Raw genomic sequence first — 22,396 nt, 5'->3', positions numbered from 1 at the left:
TTTACTGCTTTCATGTCCCCTCCAATGTCAAAATCAAACCTACACCTTTGACTTATGGGATGATAAAGTGTCCATCAGATGCACACTTCAGAATCTCACCAGAATTAGTAGGTCATCTGGGCAGTTTTCACCTACTGTTTTATGAATAATGTGAATTTGGACATGCTACTCTTTTCACACACCGTTTTTCGCCACGTGTGATATATATATATATATATATATATATATATATATATTATAATATACAGGCGCGCCGTTGACACGGGGGACAGCTGGGTCAGGACCCCCGCAGTTTTGAAAAGACAGAAATCGACCCCCGGACTTTTGATAAGGGCTGCTTCAGTCAGCCACAAACAGCTACAAACTCTATATCATCTTTTAGCTTAGGATATTTTCTTTCAAACAAGACCATTTTCACATTTTTGTGAGCTTTCGTTCGTAAATAATCAACTGTTTTGTCGTGGATGTGCAGAACAGGAAATGCTCTCTCGAACCTAGAAACACACAATCTCTAAACCATCGATCAAAGCGTGCTAACGTTTTCGGAGGACGTCGATGGTATATAAATCAGCGTTTGCGGGGACATGTCAATCAAGCCATCCGTCCATTCAGAAACCGAGAAATTTGACACTTCAAGGTCAGGAGGATGATCTCTCAGATTAGTTCCATTTGACGTGCACAAGCTGCTTTGACTGTTTTCATGTGGATTTATAGTTTACGGACTGTTTTGATTTCGATAATTACATCTAGAAAGGGAAAAGCATCGATGGCATTGATAAAAGATATCTTTGAAATTGAAACTAAAGCGATGATTGCCTCGGCCAGCGGCGCAGTGGGGAGGACGTGAGAGGAGAGGACTCTGTGTTTGTCACAGATTTTATGCCACGAACAGAAAATGTGCAGGCAATTTTGTCCACAACATTGTAAACTATATCCTTTGATTTAGCTCATTTTTCCTTCTGAAAAAGCTGAGCAGGGATTTCCTCAAAGGTTGAATTAAATGGCCACTTGTGGTGAGGGTCATCTGTGGCCGTGATTGCTGTCACCATCTGTACTCGTTCCTTTTAGCCCTGAGCTTCGATTGATTGGAAGAAAATCCCTGGAAATCCAGCTCCTAACCGGAATGGAAGAGAGATGCTTTTCCTCCTCACCCTGCGAAATGTGTCAACACAAGCAGATGGCAGAAGAAGATGATACAAAATCTTCCTCTTACCCTTGTAATAGGTGTCCTGCTATCAGGAACACCCTGTCTGCTCTAGAAGAGCATGCAAGTGTGTGTGAGGAACCTGTTCTGCCCAGATCACATAATATCAGCTGCTGTTAATGTTCTCTATAATCTAAACTCATAACAATTTAATTTGATCTGATTGGAAGAATGGCAGGTAAAATGCTGTGCCTGAATGTATAATCAATACAGTCTTGTAAATTTCCATATAAATGAAAAGCCTCAGAGATCTCCAAACCCCTCCATCCATTATTGGCACTTTCCACAGAGCTCCATTGACATGAATGATTTAAATTAAACATACAAACTGGGAGGTGTCACCAATCAAAGGATGGTGGCTTGGCATCAAATAGTGTTTAATTCAGTTCAATTTACATTTGTTTGTATAGTGCTTTTCACAATACATATCGAGTGTTTAGGTGTTGTACATGTTAATTTGTGTGTTAGCTCTTTGAACTGGTGTTATATTGCATAGATTTTGCTCATTTTATCAAATTCAGCTTACAGTCGTACAGCATGCTGTGTTGTTTTGAACAAGTGACTTGGATAGCGTGTGTTCCTGTTGTTGTGTGTGGTCTGATTTACGAGTCTTTGCTTGTCTTTATGGCCCAGTGAGCGATAAGAGTGTAATCAGCTTACACAAGCACTGATCCCAGCCCTGCACTGTCTAACAGTAAACACACACACACACACCTCATTCAAATCGCCACATTATGCAATATTACACGGTCACATAAGCACCGGTTACATACCCTGTGTGCTGGGGAACAGCTCCGGATGTTTGCTGTTTTGGTCAGGCGGAAGGAAGGCCTCTATTTCTGTCTGTTTGAGAGATTGTAATCAAGACTTCACCATTCAGTTTGCAAAACATCATGATGAAATAAATAACAGTCAGTGCAAAACTTCTGTAGGACTGGGAGATATAGTGAAATTAATAAAATGCCATTTTCATGTGTGTATGTGTGAAATATATATATAAAACACAAGAATAAATAACATTTTAAAATATATTCAAATAAAAAAAAAAAAGTTATTTTAAATTGTAATATTGTAATACTACTGTTTTAACCATATTTTTGATCAAATAAATGCAGCTGTGGTCAGCATAACAGACTTATTTCAAAAACATTTTTAAAAAATCTTATCGACCCCTAAAATTTAGAATGGTAGTGTATCCAACAAGTACAAGTCTGGGGGAAAAAAAAAAAAAGTACACGTTTGGGGGGAAAAAAAGACAAAAAATAATTATATTTAATTATTTGCACTGTAGCATTGTAGAAATAATTATTTAGCATGTTTTAGTACAATATTAAATGGCACACATAGACTTGAATTATTATTTTTGAACGAAAATGCAAATGATTGCAATATTCATGATTTTTTTTTTTTTTTTTTAAGTTTGTGTAGTTGGAGAGTTAGCTGGGGACTATTTCAGGCGCTGCGTAATATCATTGCGCCTGCTGCACCCATGGTACGGCAGAAAAGTTCCTTGATTATTACGCCAGAATGAGAGTATAGTTCCTAGCCATATCAGCCTAGAAAATTGCAACTTTTCATTTTCCGTCGGTCTTGGTACACGATGTAACTACAGAAGTGTCAAGATTTAAATAGGAAAAATATCGAAACTCTTTGGTCATTTTTGAGCGAGTTGCTAACGGTCTAATCAGATTCAATAATCTATGCTAAGCTATGCTAAAAGTGCTACCACCAGACCCGGAGATCATCTGAATGGATTTGAAAACGGTAAAACTCAACTGTTTAACTCTAGGGGAGTTGGAAAATGAGCCTATTTTCAAAAATAGTGGAATGTTCCTTTAAAGGTAGCATTTTTAACCTGAGATCAATTGATAAAGTAAAGCACTTTATCGCTTGAAAGGATTTGAAAATTGTGGTTCACTCCTTTGTCATCAGGGATTGACTACTGTAATTCTTTATATGTTGGTCTCCCCAGACTGCGTTAGCCTGCCTGCAGTTAGTGCAAAATGCAGCAGCAAGGCTTACATTGGCTTCCTGTTAAATTCAGGATTGATTTCAAAATCCTTCTGTTTGTCTACAAGGCATTATCAGGTCTTGCCCCTTAATACATTAGTGATCTTCTTATTCCCTACTCCTTCTAGAGTTCTCAGTCCTTCAGATCAATGTCTTTTAAAAGGTCCCTCACTATAATTATAAATCAAAAGGAGATTGTGTTTTTTCTGTGGTAGGTCCCAAACTCTGGAACAGTCTCCCATTCCACGTGAGGTCAGCTCCATCAATTGTCACTGTTAAGTCTTATTTAAAAACATATTTATTTTCTTTAGCTTTTGAATAAGTTGTGTTTGCTATGTTGTATGTAATATTAAATGTGGGTTTTAATGTCATTATTGTTGTAAAGCACTTTGGGCCAACGTCTGTTGTTTGAAAATGTGCTATATAAATAAAGTTGCTTGCTACTGTTATCTATTAGCTAGTGTGCTCCAAAACAATGAGAAAAATTCGCATCCAGAAAGTATTCACAGCACTTCACTTTTTCCACATTTTGTTGTGTTACAACCTTATTACAAAATGGATTAAATTAATTATTTTCCTCAAAATTCTACAAACAAATTCTACAAACAATACCCCATAATGACAACATGAAAGAAGTTTGTTTGACTTTTTTTAATTTAAGAAAAAAAAAAAAAAAAATTCACAAGTATTCACAGCCTTTGCCATGATACTCAACATTGAGCTCCTGTTTCCACTGATCATCCTTGAGATGTTTCTACAACTTGATTGAAGTCCACCTGTGGTAAATTCAGTTGATTGGAAATGATTAGGTAAGGTCCCACAGTTAACAGTGCAAGTCAGAGCACAAACCAAGCCATGAAGTCCAATGAATTGTCTGTAGACATCCTAGACAGGATTGTATTGAGTCACAGATCTGGGGAAGGGTACAAAAAAATTTCTGCAGCATTGAAGGTCCCAATGAGCACAGTGGCCTCCATCATCCGGAAATGGAAGAAATTTGGAATCACCAGGACTCTTCCTAGAGAGGGCTGCCCGGGGGAGAAGGGCCTTAGTCAGGGAGGTGACCAAGACTAGTCAGGATCGAGGGAAAGATTAATACAGCAATGTTCAGAGACATCCTTGATGAAAACCTGCTCCAGAGCGCTGTGGACCTCAGACTGGGGTGAAGGTTCATCTTCCAACAGGACAACGACCCTAAGCACACAGCCAAGCTAACAAAGGAGTGGCTACGGGACAACTCTGTGAATGTCCTTGAGTGGCCCAGCCAGAGCCCAGACTTGAACCCGATTGAACATCTCTGGAGAGATCTGAAAATGGCTGTGCACCGACGCTCCTTATCCAACCTGATGGAGCTTGAGAGGTACTGCAAAGAAGAATGGGAGAAACTGCCCAAAAATAGGTGTGCCAAGCTTGTAGCATCATACTCAAAAATACTTGAGGCTGTAATTGGTGCCAAAGGTGCTTCAACAAAGTATTGAGCGAAGGCTGTGAATACTTACAGTGGGTACGGAAAGTATTCAGACCCCCTTACATTTTTCACTCTTTGTTATATTGCAGCCATTTGCTAAAATCATTTAAGTTCATTTTTTTTTTTCCTCATTAATGTACACACAGCACCCCATATTGACAGAAAAACACAGAATTGTTGACATTTTTGCAGATTTATTAAAAAAGAAAAACTGAAATATCACATGGTCCTAAGTATTCAGACCCTTTGCTGTGACACTCATATATTTAACTCAGGTGCTGTCCATTTCTTCTGATCATCCTTGAGATGGTTCTACACCTTCATTTGAGTCCAGCTGTGTTTGATTATACTGATTGGACTTGATTAAGAAAGCCACACACCTGTCTATGTAAGACCTTACAGCTCACAGTGCATGTCAGAGCAAATGAGAATCATGAGGTCAAAGGAACTGCCTGAAGAGCTCAGAGACAGAATTGTGGCAAGGCACAGATCTGGCCAAGGTTACAAAAAAATTCCTGCTGCACTTAAGGTTCCTAAAAGCACAGTGGCCTCCATAATCCTTAAATGGAAGACATTTGGGACAACCAGAACCCTTCCTAGAGCTGGCCGTCCGGGCAAACTGAGCTATCGGGGGAGAAGAGCCTTGGTGAGAGAGGTAAAGAAGAACCCAAAGATCACTGTGGCTGAGCTCCAGAGATGCAGTCGGGAGATGGGAGAAAGTTGTAGAAAGTCAACCATCACTGCAGCCCTCCACCAGTCGGGGCTTTATGGCAGAGTGGCCCGACGGAAGCCTCTCCTCAGTGCAAGACACATGAAAGCCCACATGGAGTTTGCTAAGATGGTGAGAAATAAGATTCTCTGGTCTGAGACCAAGATATAACTTTTTGGCCTTAATTCTAAGCAGTATGTGTGGAGAAAACCAGGCACTGCTCATCACCTGTCCAATACAGTCCCAACAGTGAAGCATGGTGGTGGCAGCATCATGCTGTGGGGGTGTTTTTCAGCTGCAGGGACAGGACGACTGGTTGCAATCGAGGGAAAGATGAATGCGGCCAAGTACAGGGATATCCTGGACGAAAACCTTCTCCAGAGTGCTCAGGACCTCAGACTGGGCCGAAGGTTTACCTTCCAACAAGACAATGACCCTAAGCACACAGCTAAAATAATGAAGGAGTGGCTTCACAACAACTCCGTGACTGTTCTTGAATGGCCCAGCCAGTGCCCTGACTTAAACCCAATTGAGCATCTCTGGAGAGACCTAAAAATGGCTGTCCACCAACGTTTACCATCCAACCTGACAGAACTGGAGAGGATCTGCAAGGAGGAATGGCAGAGGATCCCCAAATCCAGGTGTGAAAAACTTGTTGCATCTTTCCCAAAAAGACTCATGGCTGTATTAGATCAAAAGGGTGCTTCTACTAAATACTGAGCAAAGGGTCTGAATACTTAGGACCATGTGATATTTCAGTTTTTCTTTTTTAATAAATCTGCAAAAATGTCAACAATTCTGTGTTTTTCTGTCAATATGGGGTGTTGTGTGTACATTAATGAGGAAAAAATGAACTTAAATGATTTTAGCAAATGGCTGCAATATAACAAAAAGTGAAAAATTTAAGGGGGTCTGAATACTTTCCATACCCACTGTATGTACATGTGATTTTTATTTTTATTTTTTATTTTTCCTTCATTTTTTATTTTTAATAAATTTGCAAAGATTTCAAACAAACTTTTCACGTTGTCATTATGGGATATTGTTTGTAGAATTTTGAGGAAAATAATGAATTTAATCTATCTTGGAATAAGTCTGTAACATAACAAAATGTGGAAAAAGTGAAGCGCTGTGAATACTTTCCAGATGCACTGCAGTCTCTCTCTTCCGTCCAATATCGATCAACGATTTTGATGACATCACTCTGCACTTCAGCTTCTCATCAGATTTTCTGTCCAATCAGTCCAGAGACACGATAGCACAGAGCTGATAATATGCGCGAGTCGGCGCATACCACAAAACATTTCGGACCCATTTAAATTCTGCACAGAATGCTATATTTTAAAGTGATATGGATGAGATTAGCAGGAAACTGCGGCTTTAACTAAGCTCAGCGGCTCTGGCCAAGCTGTGATATAAACAAAACTCTATTGGCTATTTAAAAAAAAGGGGAGGAGCTGTTCCATATGTCCCACCTTGTCTTCCTGTTTCAGTGGAAATTGTCAACACACTGAATAATGCTGCGTGTTTCAAGGCACTTTCAGTGGGCCTTTAAAAACAGGTTTCTTTGTGAACTAGGCTGGTGTTTTTCAAACCCCTAAATTTCCTCCAAAATACCTGTCTTTTCCACCCACTTTAAGAAATAATCAGATTTTTTTTTGTCAGTTGACTGACACTGTGCTTTATTGCTGTACAGGAACTTTATAAAACATTTCAAAACAAAATATGTACCAAGACATTTTTTTTTTTCGTTTGCACAAACATGTATTGAAGTAATAGGCATGTTTATATATAATTTACAGATTATCATAAAGAAACAAAACAAAACTAAAACACATCGACTACAAAAGACAGCAACAGCCATGGTAATTTAATATTTTGTTGAGCTCTGCATATTTGAGCAAGCACAGTAATCTGAATGACTTTGTTTTCAATGTCTTGAGATAGATGGAGATGTCAGTGTTGTATTTGAGACCAGATCATTTAAGTCTTGAGTCAAAACTGAGAAGAGAGGTCGAGTCCGAGTCAAGACCGAGACCAGAAAAGGGTTGAGGTCGAGTCAAGACAGAGGCAAGGAACTGGATGAAATATTTGAATGCTACCAATTCACAATGTGATTTCTGACTGCAGCCTGAATCATAATCACACCGTGTTCGTTCGTTGGCCAGAGGAGAACTGGCCCCCGACTGTGCCTGGTTTTTCCCAAGGTTTTTTTTTTTTTTTTTCTGTCTCCATTCTGTCACCTGATGGAGTTTGGGTTCTTTGCCACTGTCGCCTCTGGCCTGCTTAGTTGGGGACACCTAATATTAATATTGATAAATATCAATATTATTGATTTGACTGCACTGACACTATTGGATGAAAACTGAGCTGGACGATGACTTTACTATTTTCTGAAGTACTGCTTTATAGATGAAATGAACTAATTTAATAATTGATGATCTTTACAACGGAACTGAATCGACACTGAACTGACTTCAGCTGAACAATGACACTGCTGTACAGCTGAAATGAACTCTGTTTGCATTATTGAATAATTTTCCTGTTGTCACTGTAAAGCCGCTTTGAAACAATCTGTTTTGTATAAAGCACTGTTTAAATAAAGGTGACTTGACTTGACTGTGGTCTTGGACTCAGCCTTGACTTGAATCCGACCCTATTCTGGTTATGGTCGTGACTTGGAATCAAATGAGCTGGTCTCGACTGGAATACTGGGAGATGTTCTCTACATATTGAGCTTAACCAAACCATTTCTGGCCATTGTTTTGCCATCAAATCAATAAGTCTGTTATAACGAGGCCGTGTTGGGCTGGAGGGTGAGAGGAAGTTCATAACATCATGTCTGGATGGTTCCACAGCACCAGTTAAGACAAAGGGCATGATCCAATGAAGTCTATATCTCCACACTGTATCAGACTAAGCACAGAAAAACAGACAGATGGGGCATGTACGTAAGAGAGATCTCATGCGTTAACATACGTTCCCTTTTCAACAACAGAGTATAAAAATGGGCTCATACTGTACAGTTCTTTTTATTCTCTTTTTGCTTTGTAGTATTGATGGAAAGTCATCATAAAATAGCATTATTTTTTTCTTCAATAAATTGTTTTAAATAATAGTATTGTAACCCTGTTAAGCAGTAGCGATGCAAAGCAGCTATTCCAAAACTGTGGATCAAACCCATGAAGTGAGTTTCGGTCTCCATCAGCACTGGCCTGCACAGTGATTTTTAATATGCGTCTCTGATCTGCAGGACTGCACAGCAGTGAAAGATGCTTAAACCACCGTCCAATGGAATGGGGAAAGGGAGTATTCACATTACTTGGGAAGATATGAAATACATAAGCCTTCGTATTGATTTAACGAGCCAGAAAGTATGACTCACAAAACTGGGCCTTAAAAATCATTGAGTGAATTTTAGATCATGTTTTACATTGAAAATAATTTACGGTTTCAATACAATCATTAAACAAAACTGGTTATGTAAACCATACATATTAAGTCACTGTTCCCAGATTTAATGCATGTACATTCAAATATTGATCATTGTGTCAAAGGGACTGAATGGACTCTTTTTTAGAAGGTATAACATTTGGGGACCCTTTTTTCAGCAAGTCAGGACGGCGCCTTCAGGATAAGCAAACAGGCAAGAAGTGACACTCTAAATGAAGCTTAAACAAAACAGTGGCAAAGTGCAACTCAAATGTACTTGCAGAAACACAAAAATTCTGTACAATAAATTAAATATCTTTATACATTTTCAAAGATTGACCGCAGTCCTGTGGGGATGGAGAACGGCTAAAGAGTTTACTATGAATAAACAATCATTCTGTACTAAAATGATATTCACACTATAAAACCCACCACCTTAGTCCTTCTGTCATTGCATTCTTGAACATTCAGGATAGCTTTCCATTATAAAGACAATTTGCCATTATACTCATCAAAACATTTGCAATCTGTACATAACTCATCTATTCAGTCATGAAGACAACCAGAACCAGAAGGTCAAGTTCTGCTTATTCTCAGAAAAGCACCTGTACGTCAGGTACATGGCTGTGCTTATGGTTGGGCTCCTGGTGCGAACCCAGTGTTCAAGGTCCAAAAATATTTACCCAAGTTCTCTCAGGTAATAAATCTGAACGTGCGCACTGTATGGATAAATCAAATGCCTCGAGAACTCTATTTGGAGGCATCTGGGTACCTTCACACAATAGGAACAACGAGAGACATGAATATTCTGAACTTCAGGGAGACCAAAGGTCATGTGCTGTTTGTACAGATCATCTACTAAGGTACTGACATGTTACCATACAACCCAGCATTCGTACATAAGCACCTTTGAGGAAGAATCCAAGAACTTTTGTTGCGGGAGTCAAATCGGCAGTAATATCCATCACTAGTAATGATTGTTCCATCTAAAGGTGTATTAGGAGAATTGTGCTCTTTAACCATTTGATATAAATCAGGCGTCTTCAAGTTCGTCAACAGTATGTCTTGTAAAACCTCTTGGTTTCATGTTGCAGAAGTGTGAGCACATTAGCCTAGAGTGAACGATGAATGTAGTCCAGAAGCTGGTGGAAATGTTGTGGACTTGTGATGTTACTAATAATTTCCCTGAACCCTGACCTCTTTGTAAGGTCACAACCTGTGTGTGATGGTTGCCAACCCTGATGGAGGGTAACCAAAGCACCTGAAAAAGCGTGAGGTGTAGCTGCTTTCCTGAACCTGAAGGAGGACTTTGTTGACAAAGCTAGGCCTATGAGGTCAACACAAAGTTTTTGTCTTGTAAACTTTAAGGTCTGTCGCGTCCATGTGTCTCGAGTGCTCGAGTTGGAACAGAACTGGCACTTTTTACCCAACCCAGGCAACAACAACCACATGTGGAGCGACCAGCACCAGGGTTTAAAACTAAAATATGGCCCACAATGTAGACTATAGCACGCAGTAGCACAGTTGAGATATGTTTGCACAGCCCTAAGATAGCGTCGATGGGTTGCAATCAAGGCGACGTGATGAGAACTTTCAAACAGTGAGATGTTTAGGACACTGCGAATGGGATTCATAATAGCCATGTCCCCTTTGTTTCTTCAGGACAGGGATTGGTAGTCTTTGGGGGCAGTTATTTGGTCACAGTTGGCCATTAGCTAGAGAGACATGTGGAACCATTTTACAAGGAACCTTTGATTGTTTCAAAAGAAGTGAAGAGAGGAACAAGAACAAATTGGGATGCCCTCCTCTCGTGAGTTCAGAGTTTGGCTCTATTTAGAGGATGCCCACCCCTATGTGAAGGGCAAAACATAAAAAGGGTCATCGGGCCTAAGGAGTGGGGTTTAACTGAGGTTTAACTCAGGAAGACCACAATCTCTAGGGCGATGCTTTCTTTCTGGGACTCTTGGTCTTCACCGTTAGGGTGGGTGAGGTGTTTGTGTGGAGCCAAGCGTTCTGCCAGTCTGGTCGACCGTCACAAACACTCCTCCGCCAGCGCAATAATTCCTGCAGAGTGGCCCGCTGATCCCCACATGCACGTGACCTCTGGAGCACCTGAGAAAATGACAGAAAGGTCATGTTTAGTATGGTGCATAATGGATGTGTTAGCCAATTCTGCTCTTAGAAGGCTACCTTCCTGCACACTTCAGTTCCACCCCAAATCAGCTGCTTGTTATTTTCAAGTAATCCTGAACACCTTGATTAGTTGGTTCAGGTGTGTTTGATTAGGGTTGGAGCTAAACTCTGCAGAATGGTAGCCCTCCAAAAGCAGTTTTGGCTACCCCTGATCTACAGGTATCTACACTACTTACCACCGATGATACAAATGAACAGAACATCAATGATCCAAATTATAATTCCAATATAATTTAGATCGCAACAGTAAAATAACACAAATAGGTAAAGCACAAAGCAGCTAAAGCAGGAAATGAAATGTATCCAGCATTTGGTGGAGCTGTGATATTGAGCGTAGATATTGCATCATACAATACATACATATGAGTGTCCATGGTAAAAAAAACAAGAAAAGTCTTTTAAAAATTTAGTTTAAAACACAAGTTTTAGAATTTTGATCTTTGTATTTATGTTGGTTTCATTTAAATGTAAAGATTAAAAAAAAATGTTATGTGATGTTAAAGTGCATATTGCAGGTTAGAGCTTCAGTGACTCAATGTATAGAAAAATAATGTGGGAACTAGATTTTCTTTAAAATACATGTATAAATACACTACTGAGGCTTCTGGAGTCGTTTTTTGTGAGAGAATTTTACTTCCGCATCTGAAAAATGCCAAATCGGAAGTGATGTAACGGGAGGGAGTGCGGTCAATATAAACAATAGGAAAACAATGGATCACAATGACAGTTCAGACGTTGAGGAAATTGTTTATTCATACTCATATGACAGACTACAGCCATACAGTTAGCCTGCTATGTGGCCAAGAAAGCAGGGACAGGCCAGGATTAGACAGAACAACGGTCAGAGGAGACAGACTGAGTTATGGTGTGAGGAAAACCAGTGGAGAACAGGGCAGGAGACCAATGTTAGCTATATATACACGTTAGCTAACGTTATGTAACACTGTGCTCAGATCACAATATTGTACAGATTATTATCATGTATCCGGTAATAGCAAAGCTAGTATTGGTCATCTAGGAGTACTGATTACTAACAGAAACTAATAAACTTTGATCAGGCGTATGTCACACTCGTTAGCCTAATATCCGTGTACACTAACGTTATGTGATATAGCGGTTTGTCATTACGACTGATTTGGTAGTTAGCAAATGTATATATATATATTTATATAAAGAATAATAATAAAAAAAAAAGACCTACGGTGCACAGTTCACGTTTTCGTTGAGTTGCATCTCGGTGACCATCATGTCTCCCGCCAGCGGCCAAACCACAGACAGTATACTGTATGTGTTTCATGTTATCCTTTATTCATTAATTCTGTGTTATGAGTTTATTCCGTGCCCATTCACTGATAGTGTGAGGATGCATATGATGTTGTGAGTATGTAGTTGAGTGTACTTGAGTGTACATACATGGCATGAATGAAATTGGAGTTACATTACCAGCACATAATTCAAAACTGTTTTGTGTGTGTGAGACTGTATCCATTTGTGAAAATAATTTGTATTCATCAGTGTTGAAATCGGTTGAAATTGATTCACGTAAAAACGGTGAAGCATCACGTGTGTAAGTTTATTCATTTAATATCATCATTTACAGTAGTATTACAATGTTGAATTCCATATCGCCGGGATGATAATCCTCCGGTCTAAAACGAACGTGTTTTTTGAAGCAGATGCAGAAGTGAAGTCCCGTCTCTTCACCTGCACAAAACACACCCCGGCACGGAAGATAGCAGTGTCCTTTTTCTTGTTAGTAAACCTCTGGACTCGATGTCCTGACAGGCTGGAGTTTGTGCAACCTCCACAAACACAATAATTTACCATGACAATGATAAATAGAATACAAAAACTACCGAAAACACACTGATTCACAACCGCTGTTACTGAATACCAACCTACTCTGCACTGAGTCAACACAGAGCTAGGCAAACGACTCCCTCTCATGACGTAAAATTACGCGACGCTGAAAAAAAAAAACTAAAAAAAAAAAATGTTTTTTACAGGGACCGTCACTTTATCTACTAAATTTGTGGCCTTATGTCCTGCAAAACATTTTTAAATCCTGCAGTACCTTTTCATATGATATTTACCTACAAGATTATATATTCATCTCAAAAAAAATGTTTAACCTGCAATATGCCCTTAAAAAAAAAAAGGTATTTAATATATATATATATTGGGAGTTGCACCACATGACATTCTACAATATGAACTAACTTTGCTATGTCATAAAATCCTATATAATATTAAGTCTGCCCCCTAACAGTTGACTAGTCGCAGGAAAAAAAAAATCCACAGGAAGTGGCGAAGTCATGCAGTTTGTGACGGACAGATCGTTAACAGCTGGTCTATGTGGTAATTGCATTACATCGGGCAGGACATCCAAACACTCGCCTATCATCCATCGACCTAAAATATGGCTTATCATCTGATGCAAGTAGTAGCAACTTTACATGGCCGCTCGCTTTAACGTTAACCTAGAAAAATATGGGCTATTCAAGTGTTTCTGCGGAGTGTGAAATCTGAATTGTAGCGTGCTGCATGACAGCTAATATGGAGGCGCCGGTGCAATCACTTGCACTTAATGTTTGGTCATACAGATAAGAGTAATACATCTTCTGAATCTGTGAAGAGTCTACTTTTATTTGTGTACACCCACAATAACAACAAAACGTGCTTTTGTAAAATAATGAAACCATACGGGGTGCACTTTTTGCCGTCTCTCTCTGTGAACTTGAGCGTGCCAAAAAAAAAAAAAAAAAGAACCGAAACTCCATGTAAACTTGCCTCACAGACATGAAAAATATATCTATAGAAAGCAAAATATCTACTTTTAAATGAACCAATTCAAATAGAAAACAAATATTCTCAGGTTATGTAATCCGTATGAAACGTGCATATAGGCGCGTGCGTCCATTACTGCGGAGATGACGAGTCAGCATCGTCAACTTCGAAAATACATGTTTTTCCCAGACTCATTCATAATCATTATTTCTGCCGGTGCGCTGTGGCAAGCTTTATGCGTTATAGGCTATGTAGGCATTAAAGGCTTATTAATATTATAATATGGCTATAATATTACTGAGAAGTAAAACCAAATAATTTTTTTTTTTCTCTAAGAAATATTAATAAAAATTTATGCCAAACTTAAGTTTCTTTTCAAGAGCTCCATTCTTTAATAAAGCTTTTTTTTCTTCATTATGATATGACAGAGTATCAATCTGACAATTATTGACTCTATGCCCCTCTAAAAATATGTTTATATCATATACATATATAAGTTCATCATAGAAGAGGTGTATTGAAGTCATTGTATGGATGAATTGGGAAAGAGAATAAAAGTGCAGATAAGAAGGGCCTATTGATGTTAAAAAAAGAAAAGAAAAACACCTCTCCTGACCGCTGCAACTGGCAACCCTACCATACACATACACAAAACCCGCCCATGGGCGTCTCCCGTCCATCATACAAGCCTAATCAATAAACAGATAAATCAATCCATCCCAATCATCTGCAGCTGGTAAATGCCACAAATGGAACAGGACCTCCTGCTGTGCCTCTGATCCATTCATGATGGATGTAGCGATAAAGGGAAGTCACATGGCTTTAGTTTGGTCAAAGAGAAAACCCTGGGCCATTTGTTCTCTTTCTAATAGGATGTCTGATGGCACAGAGTGAGTAACAGCATAACTATAGTGCTTAACGGGAGAGACTGTCATTTGTTGGCGAAGGTGTTAATAAGTGGACCTTACAGAATCCTTACAAACGGTCTTTTGTACATAAAGAAGGCGCTTAGGAAGTACTAATCTGGGCTGTTAACCTGGATCGAACCTTAGACTGAACTTATCACTACCCTAGAGCAAGGTTGCTCCAGGTGAAGAAGCGTCCCTGTTTTAAGTGTTGGATACGTGTTTAATGTGCTGAATAATATAGCAGAAATAGCCAAACAGCAGATTTGTAAGCTACAGTATAGATTTTGAAATGGAAAACAATAATAATAACAACAAATAAAAATGGAAAGAAATAAGCAAATAACAAACAATCTGGGACATCATTTTCTTTGATAATCAACTGAAAGAATAATTAATCGATTCAGGCTTTACAATTCAGATGAGATGGTGTCTCTGGAGGTTTCCAAACAAGAAATAGCCCCAATAAATAACTGGTGTCCAAATCCATCGAAAACACCTGGATGAGAATCCAACAGTGCAAAAAAAAAAAAATGCCAGTAAAAATCCTTAAAACAACATCAAATTATTTCAGATTTCAAAATAAATATATATAGAGAGGAATACAAGTAGAGGTAGGGACCAGGAAAAACGTACTGAGAGTCCAAATCACTGTAACTAAATGCTAATTTTATAACACTCCCCTAAACCCTTCATGTTACAACTAGGGGAATTTATGTTTAACATTGATAATCTTCCTGTTCTCTGCATGAGAAGAGTGTTTAGGAAGATATAGGGGCTGAGCATACAGCAGAAAGTGTTGTTAGACAATCTCAAATGACGTAACGGGATGCCCCTGGCCTATTTTACCACTCCAGTCCGCTTTGAGAGGGAACTCATCCGGAAACATTGAGAGTGCAGTGATGTTACAGTACAGCAGAAGCGTTTTCTAGGAATCCAGGCCATTTACAGAGACGTGTACACCCACGTACACTGCTCGAAAGTACTGATCCATAATTTACACCTATCTGTCGACTCTCAGTTCTGACATAACTACGCTAGGACAAAGATGGCACACAGTGTACTGAACTGAACAAAACGTGTAAACACAGACACACACACAGTCAGCCAATCACGTACACTCATTAAGACCAAGCACAACGTCTGTGTCAATCACTGCATTCACACCTGTAATGCTATCTGGACAGTACACAAAGCCACACACAAAGCACCTGGGTCACATGCAGCTATTCATATTCAAGCAAAAAAAACATTATATTTAACCTTGCATTATTTATGGGATTCATCAAAGGGCACACATGCACGCTTAGAGATGTGGATACAGACAGGCAGGCTTCATGACCACTTACACTCTAAATTTAGCCCAGCCTCTGAAACCATCGGGGACATCCAGTTCTCTGACAATCAATTGACAGAATATTCAGTGATTCGGGTTTTGCAATTTAGATGTGATGGGTTCTCTGGAGGTTTCCAAACAACAAACGGCCCAAATTACGGGCTTGTGTTCAAATCCATCTAAAGCACTGGGATAAGCACCTACAGTTCAAAATATGGCAGTAAAAATCTTTGAAAAAATAAAATTATTTCATAAGCAAATATATAGACATAATTTCAGAGAATATATCTTGAATCAAGTTTTTTTTTCCCTTCTTGTGTTAAGCATAATATTTACAAGCATGATAAGAAAAATAAACCTCAAATATTCAAGATATATTTTCGAAAAACAAGTCTTTTTTATCTTACACACATTTGTTTTAAGGGTGTTTATATATTTTTACTTTATTTTGTCTTTAAAATGTTTTTGTTTTAAGCAATAATGGTATAATGGTAAAAAAAAAAAAAAGATAATTGAAATAGACTGAAAAAATAAAATCAATGTATGTTTTTCAGAAAAGAAGTCTTATTAATTTTGTTGTAAGATTGTTAAGACATTTTCTTTTTTTTTTTTTCTTTTTTTTAAGTAAATGTATGGCACTCATGTGTGGTGAAAAAAATAAAAACAAACAAATTTTATATATATATATATTAAAAAAAAAACAGTAAATATGAAAGAAAACAAGCAAAAAAACAGACAAATAAACAAATAAACAAACAAACGAACGAAAGAACAAATGAATGAATTAATGATTTTTTTTTTTTACGATGACATTTTCATAATATTTTTAAAAAAGAAGACCAAAATGCTAATTAAGATTTTTTTTTTTTTGGCAGCATACAAATACATTTCTTTTTAACTGCATACAATTTTAAAACAAACAACATACTAAGCATTTGCCAAACTGAAGGGTTGTCATTTTGAAAGTGTGCATGTAAATAAGGGCAGCTGGTCAGTAGGCTCAGAAGAAGGGGAGGACACATGGAAATACCCTGTCCCTGGGGAGAGGGGCAGCCCGTGGCCTGACATTCAGCCTGGCTCACCCCTTCATGAGACATAGGGCTGGAACTCAATACAGGTCATGCCTGAATGTCAGCGCAGTGAAAGGTCAGTGGGGACATGTGAGGCTCATCACGTTCTTATCATCCATGAGGTTTCTACAGCAAAGACTGCACTGCATTAACCCCCATACCTACTAAAGCAATCTAGATACAAAGGGCAAAGGTCAGGGAATCATTATTAACACGCATATTATGAGATTTTCACTGTGCTGGGGCATTCGTTGGAACATATAACTTGCTCTCTCCGCCTCTAATGTTATCTTCATTGTCCTTTTATATGAGAGAATATCTCTCGCTACTTCTTATCTATGCTGTATACAGCAACGCTGGATACTATTCATATTGAGGTGGCAGTACCGACAACTGATAAAATGGCTTTTCATGGCTCACATGCTTTTCAACATTTAGCGTCTGCTAGTAGCGGTTTTCAACTGGTTGGTCACAAGTTAAAAATGTGTCACAGGTTTGTTCTGATAGGATTTTTCAGCGCATGAAAAAAGCAAACAATCAAATGCAACTCGCCATATAATGGTGTTTAACTTAAGAGAGTGAAATAAACAGACTTATGAACTTTTAAAAGGTCCAATCAAACTTCCAATGAAATGTTATTGTTGACCACAGTGTGCTTTGTTGTGTGAATTATTGACTGCTGAAAGCATGAAACTGTTGGCATTCAAGTAACAAAAATGGTCTATCTTCCGAATCAGCATGTTAACAAATTTTGAATATAGTTTGGCCAATGTTCATTGTAATACTAGTACATTTCAATGGTTTACAAACATTTTAAAGACTTTTTTTTTTTTTTTTTTTCTATATGATAAAAACTTGGAGCCATTTGACGTCCAGTGTAAAATCTGGGTTGTGAAACAAAAAAGACATAATTTTCAGTCAGTTAACTCTCTTACACCATTGGATTTTTTTTTCTTGGTTTAAGCATAATATTTGCCAGTATGACAAGAAAAATATGCTTAAAAAATTCAAGATATATTCTCTGAAAATTCTTTGAAATCTTGTTTTAACTCCCTGGGGTCGGCAGTCATGTCGACAATACCACCTCGGTTTTTTTCTTAGCAGTGCGAAAGAGACTCAAAATAATCTGTTAATTTTGGACATACAAATAAGAGTTATACATCATTCAAAACTGTGAAATGTCTTCTTTTATTTGTGTACACTCACAGTAAAAACAAAATGTACTTTTTGCAAAATAAAGAAAATCAACATGATGCGCGATCTGCTGTATCTCTCTAAATGAAGTCAAATCAAAAACATATATTTTCTGTTTATGTAATCTGTTTGAAAATAGAGAGATGTCAGTCGTCCGTGAGTCACCTCAAACAAGTCTTATGATACAGAATTTTGTTTTGAAGATGTTTAGATATTTTTAATTACTATCTTTATTTTACCATTGGAAAAATTATTTTTTTTCTTCTGGTTTTAAGCATAAATTGGTCAGTATGTTAAAAAGTAATAAATAAATACATTCATGATATATTCTCTGCAAACAAGTCTTATGTTACACATTTTTGTTTTGAAGATATTTTTGCTTACTATCTTTATTTTACCATTTAATTCCCCCCCCCACCCCTGGTTTTAAGCATAAATTTGCCAGTATACATGCATGTATGTAAATAAATAAATACAAATTTGCTGAAATAACATTTTTTAAAAGACATGTTTACTTCTATATGATTAAAAACTTGAAGCCACTTCATGTCCAGTGTAAAATTTGGGTCTTGCAACAAAAGCAGTTGGGAATCACTGTGCATACATATTCCTCAAACTCCAATGGACCTGCCTAATCACTACACCCTTCCTTATTCCAGCTTGAGGGGTATAAATGTCTCTGTATTCTATCTTTTGGGGAGTGTAAATACAGATTGTTGTCTAGAGAGAGATGAGTGTTAATCTCTCTGTCCAGGCCGTACAGATGTGCAGTTGGATTCTCCAATGGCTCTTTTATCATTCAGCTTTTAAGAAGATTAGAAAGCTTTCCTCCTCCCTTATCCTGTCCCGTCCCTCTACAAGAACCGTAAACCCATGGGATCCCCTCACAGTGACCAGTCATGTGCAGATGTGTGGGGGTCCATCAACTCTCCATTCCAGGAGGATTTGAAATTTCACATTTTCTCTTAGCATCTCGTCAAAAAAATAAATACTGTGAACACTCTAAGAGAATACATGCGTTTGTCTACAAAAATGTACCATAGTAATACCATGTTTCTTTGGCTTTACACTACAGCTCAAACGTTTGGGGTTTTCAAAATGTTTATTTTTTTTATCTTATGTTCACCAAGGTTGCATTTATTTGATCAAAAATACAGTAAAACAGTAATATTGTGAAATATTATTACAATTTTAAATAACTTTTCTACTTTTCACATGATCCATCAAGGAATCTTTTAAAATGATAAATCTTTTGTAAAATTAAATATGAATAAATACATTTTACTGACTGCAAACTTTTGAAAGGTATTGTAAATAGTAATCTTTGATTATTGTGGTTTATTACTCTTTCCACCTAGTTAATGTATTACATGAATTAAATGTGTATATATTTCAGATTTTACTTAGGAAATTCTAGTTCTCATTGAATTTTAATTTTACTAAGTAAAAATTATGATTGTTAATTTAATATATATTACTGTACCAAAAAGTTAGTTTGTACCTTTTTGTGATCGTCTATTAATTCCTTTACAGAAAACATTTTGTTCAAGTTATGGTATCAGATTATCATATTTATATACAATAGTATTTACATAGTAGTAGTAGTAGTAGAAGTAGTAGTACTTGCAAGAATGCCATGACATTACCATGGTACAAAATACAGCATCATAGTAGTACTAGGGTACCATGTCTAAGTACTTTTTAGTACTATTTTGTAGCCATAAACCTAGATAGAATCAGAAGTTTTCTGTGCTGATTTTGAAAATCTGACTAATGGATTTAAATATGGAGAACGTATTAAATGGAGCTAAGAATACTAATGTTTTACCGATTTCTGAAAGCATTATGAGATTAGCCATAATACTTATTAAACAATCATGGAAGGATTTGTATAATTCTATGAATTGCAGATGTTCCAGTTTTGAAGATTCTGCACAAGTTTCATGCACATTTAGGCCTGATTATTCATTGGATTTTCACTGTTTAACTACCAAACAAACTGCCAGTTCTTCTCTAACTGTTTTGGCTTCCAATTGTCATCCTTTTGCTCCTCTTCTTCAAACTTCTGTGGTGTTTATTTCGAAAAGGAACATCATAAGCCAGACTGGGAATACAGCTGTCGAAAACTCTGAGGAACCCAGAGCCATCTCATTAATTTTAGAAGCTGATGGAAATCCTTGGCCTAAAAGTCTGCGATTTAAATCAACTTTCAAACTGTGTTTATTGAAGATAAGTTTCTCTGCTTGAGGAAAGGCTAAAGGACAAATTGGGCAAGTGCTGCAGTTCAATTGGCAAGCAGAGGCAGTGAATGGATCACTATTGGATAGGATCGTGTGGGCCCCGTGTGCACAGTCTAGTCTGCTCTGATCTGATCTGATTTCAGCTACAGAAAGAAGAAAACAGACCATGAACAGCCAGTTTGCTTTGATTGGATGCAACAGAACCCAACTGTGCACACTCATAGAAGACACACAATGTAGATTAGTATGCGAGTGTACTTGAAAGGGTGTAGCCTCTATGAGTTTATATGCAAAACGAGGCTGGGAAGTCATCTGACAAAAGAAATCAGTGTTCATGTGATGTCTTTTGGAGACTTTTTGGTCTCCCTGTACATGCTAATGAAACAGATTGAAAAGTCCTGTTGGTATCAGAGTGACGCAATGCACTTCAGTATTTTCGGAGAAACTCTTAAGCATTTCTTAGGGGATGCCGCACTCTCTCAAAAACAAACATGATGCACCAAGCCTGGGATTGTATGTTCAAGTGCATGCTCTTCACCAGTAATTTAAATCCTATGGGTGCAGAAGGACAGATTATTAAAAAGGCTAGGCCCATGGCTAAACATAATCTGCTAACGAACACTCCTCAGCTGTTTCTCTTCACGTTCCTGAAAAGCCTTCAGAGAATCTGAGGATATCAAAAAGCTGTGAAACCTTTAAAGACATATCAGACCAGGTTGAGGCAGGATAAACCTGGAGAGTCCTGATCATTTTAAGGTTTTACAGGCTGATCTGACACCCTGTGCGACTCCTAAGCCTATATTAGCTTACAGGCATGGAGTTAGAGGACGTCTGAGGTAAAGTGAGCTACAGAGCAAGGATAACAACGAATGCCTCATGAGGGCAACCAAACACACGTTTGTACTAATATATATATATATATATGTATATATAAAATCAGGGATGTGCATTTTGTTTTCTTTAGTGCTCGACATCTTAATATCTAACAAACTTCTTTATCTGAAATATATACTTGAATAATAGGGCTGTCGATTTAACCCGTTAATTAATTAGTTATGGGGAAAAAAAATATGTGTTAAAATTATTAACACATTTAACGCACCTGCCCCAGACCTATGTAGTTTGTCTTACATTTCATAAAGTTGATTGTTGACGAACATGAAGCAGGTCAAGAATTCACTGTGCGATGAAGCCTATAGAATATAGTTAGAAAGCCCCTAAAATTCAAGATATCAGGGCAAAAATGCCCCTGTATGAGTTTTTAGTTTTATATTTATATCATGATATAGTTATGCAATATCACACAAGTAACGAGCGTAATATCACACGAGTGATGTTTTTGTCCCGGATAATGTGTATATAATAATGTGATATTGATTTTATACAACAGTTCAATAAATAAGAAGTTAATATATTTTGTTAATATATATTGCCTGCTTTTGCTCAATTTTGCCAATGAAAATATTACCTATGAAGCCAGAGCAGAAATGTTGTGTGTCTCCGAGCAACACACAGCGGTGTTTCTTTTCTGAATGAATCCGTGTTTTGAGCGAATCAACTGGGTAAACCAGATTCAATGGCCCATTCATGAAGAGCCATTTACTTCATTCCTGAATGAATCAGCCGTTTGAACGAATCAAATGAATGAACGACTCAATTACTTACTCATTTAGACATTTACCGTCACCTACTAGCAGTTTCTTATTTAGAGTATCATTTCATAAATAAATAAATAAATCATATTTCCATATTAATAAAAAAAAAAAAAAAAAAAACATTAAAGGTATAGCTCACCCAAAAATTCTGTACACAACCTCATGGCTGTTGAAGCCCAAAAGTTTGTGTAAT

At 37.6% G+C, this 22,396-nt stretch overlaps 1 protein-coding gene across 4 annotated transcripts in view; it reads right to left on the bottom strand.

Moving 5' to 3' along the window:
* Positions 1-7,042: 7,042 nt before the first annotated feature.
* The window catches only part of myo16 (myosin XVI), a 236,762-nt gene continuing 221,408 nt past the window's right edge, over positions 7,043-22,396 (bottom strand). For all 4 annotated transcript variants that reach the window (XM_051904891.1, XM_051904892.1, XM_051904889.1 and 1 more), the window contains exon 36: positions 7,043-10,935. The gene's annotated coding sequence lies outside the window, so the exon portion shown is untranslated. The remainder of the gene's footprint in view (positions 10,936-22,396) is intronic.

The sequence above is a fragment of the Ctenopharyngodon idella genome, chromosome 9 (genome assembly GCF_019924925.1).
Source record: "Ctenopharyngodon idella isolate HZGC_01 chromosome 9, HZGC01, whole genome shotgun sequence".
NCBI lineage: Eukaryota > Metazoa > Chordata > Actinopteri > Cypriniformes > Xenocyprididae > Ctenopharyngodon > Ctenopharyngodon idella.
This window is presented reverse-complemented; position numbering and strand designations above follow the sequence as displayed.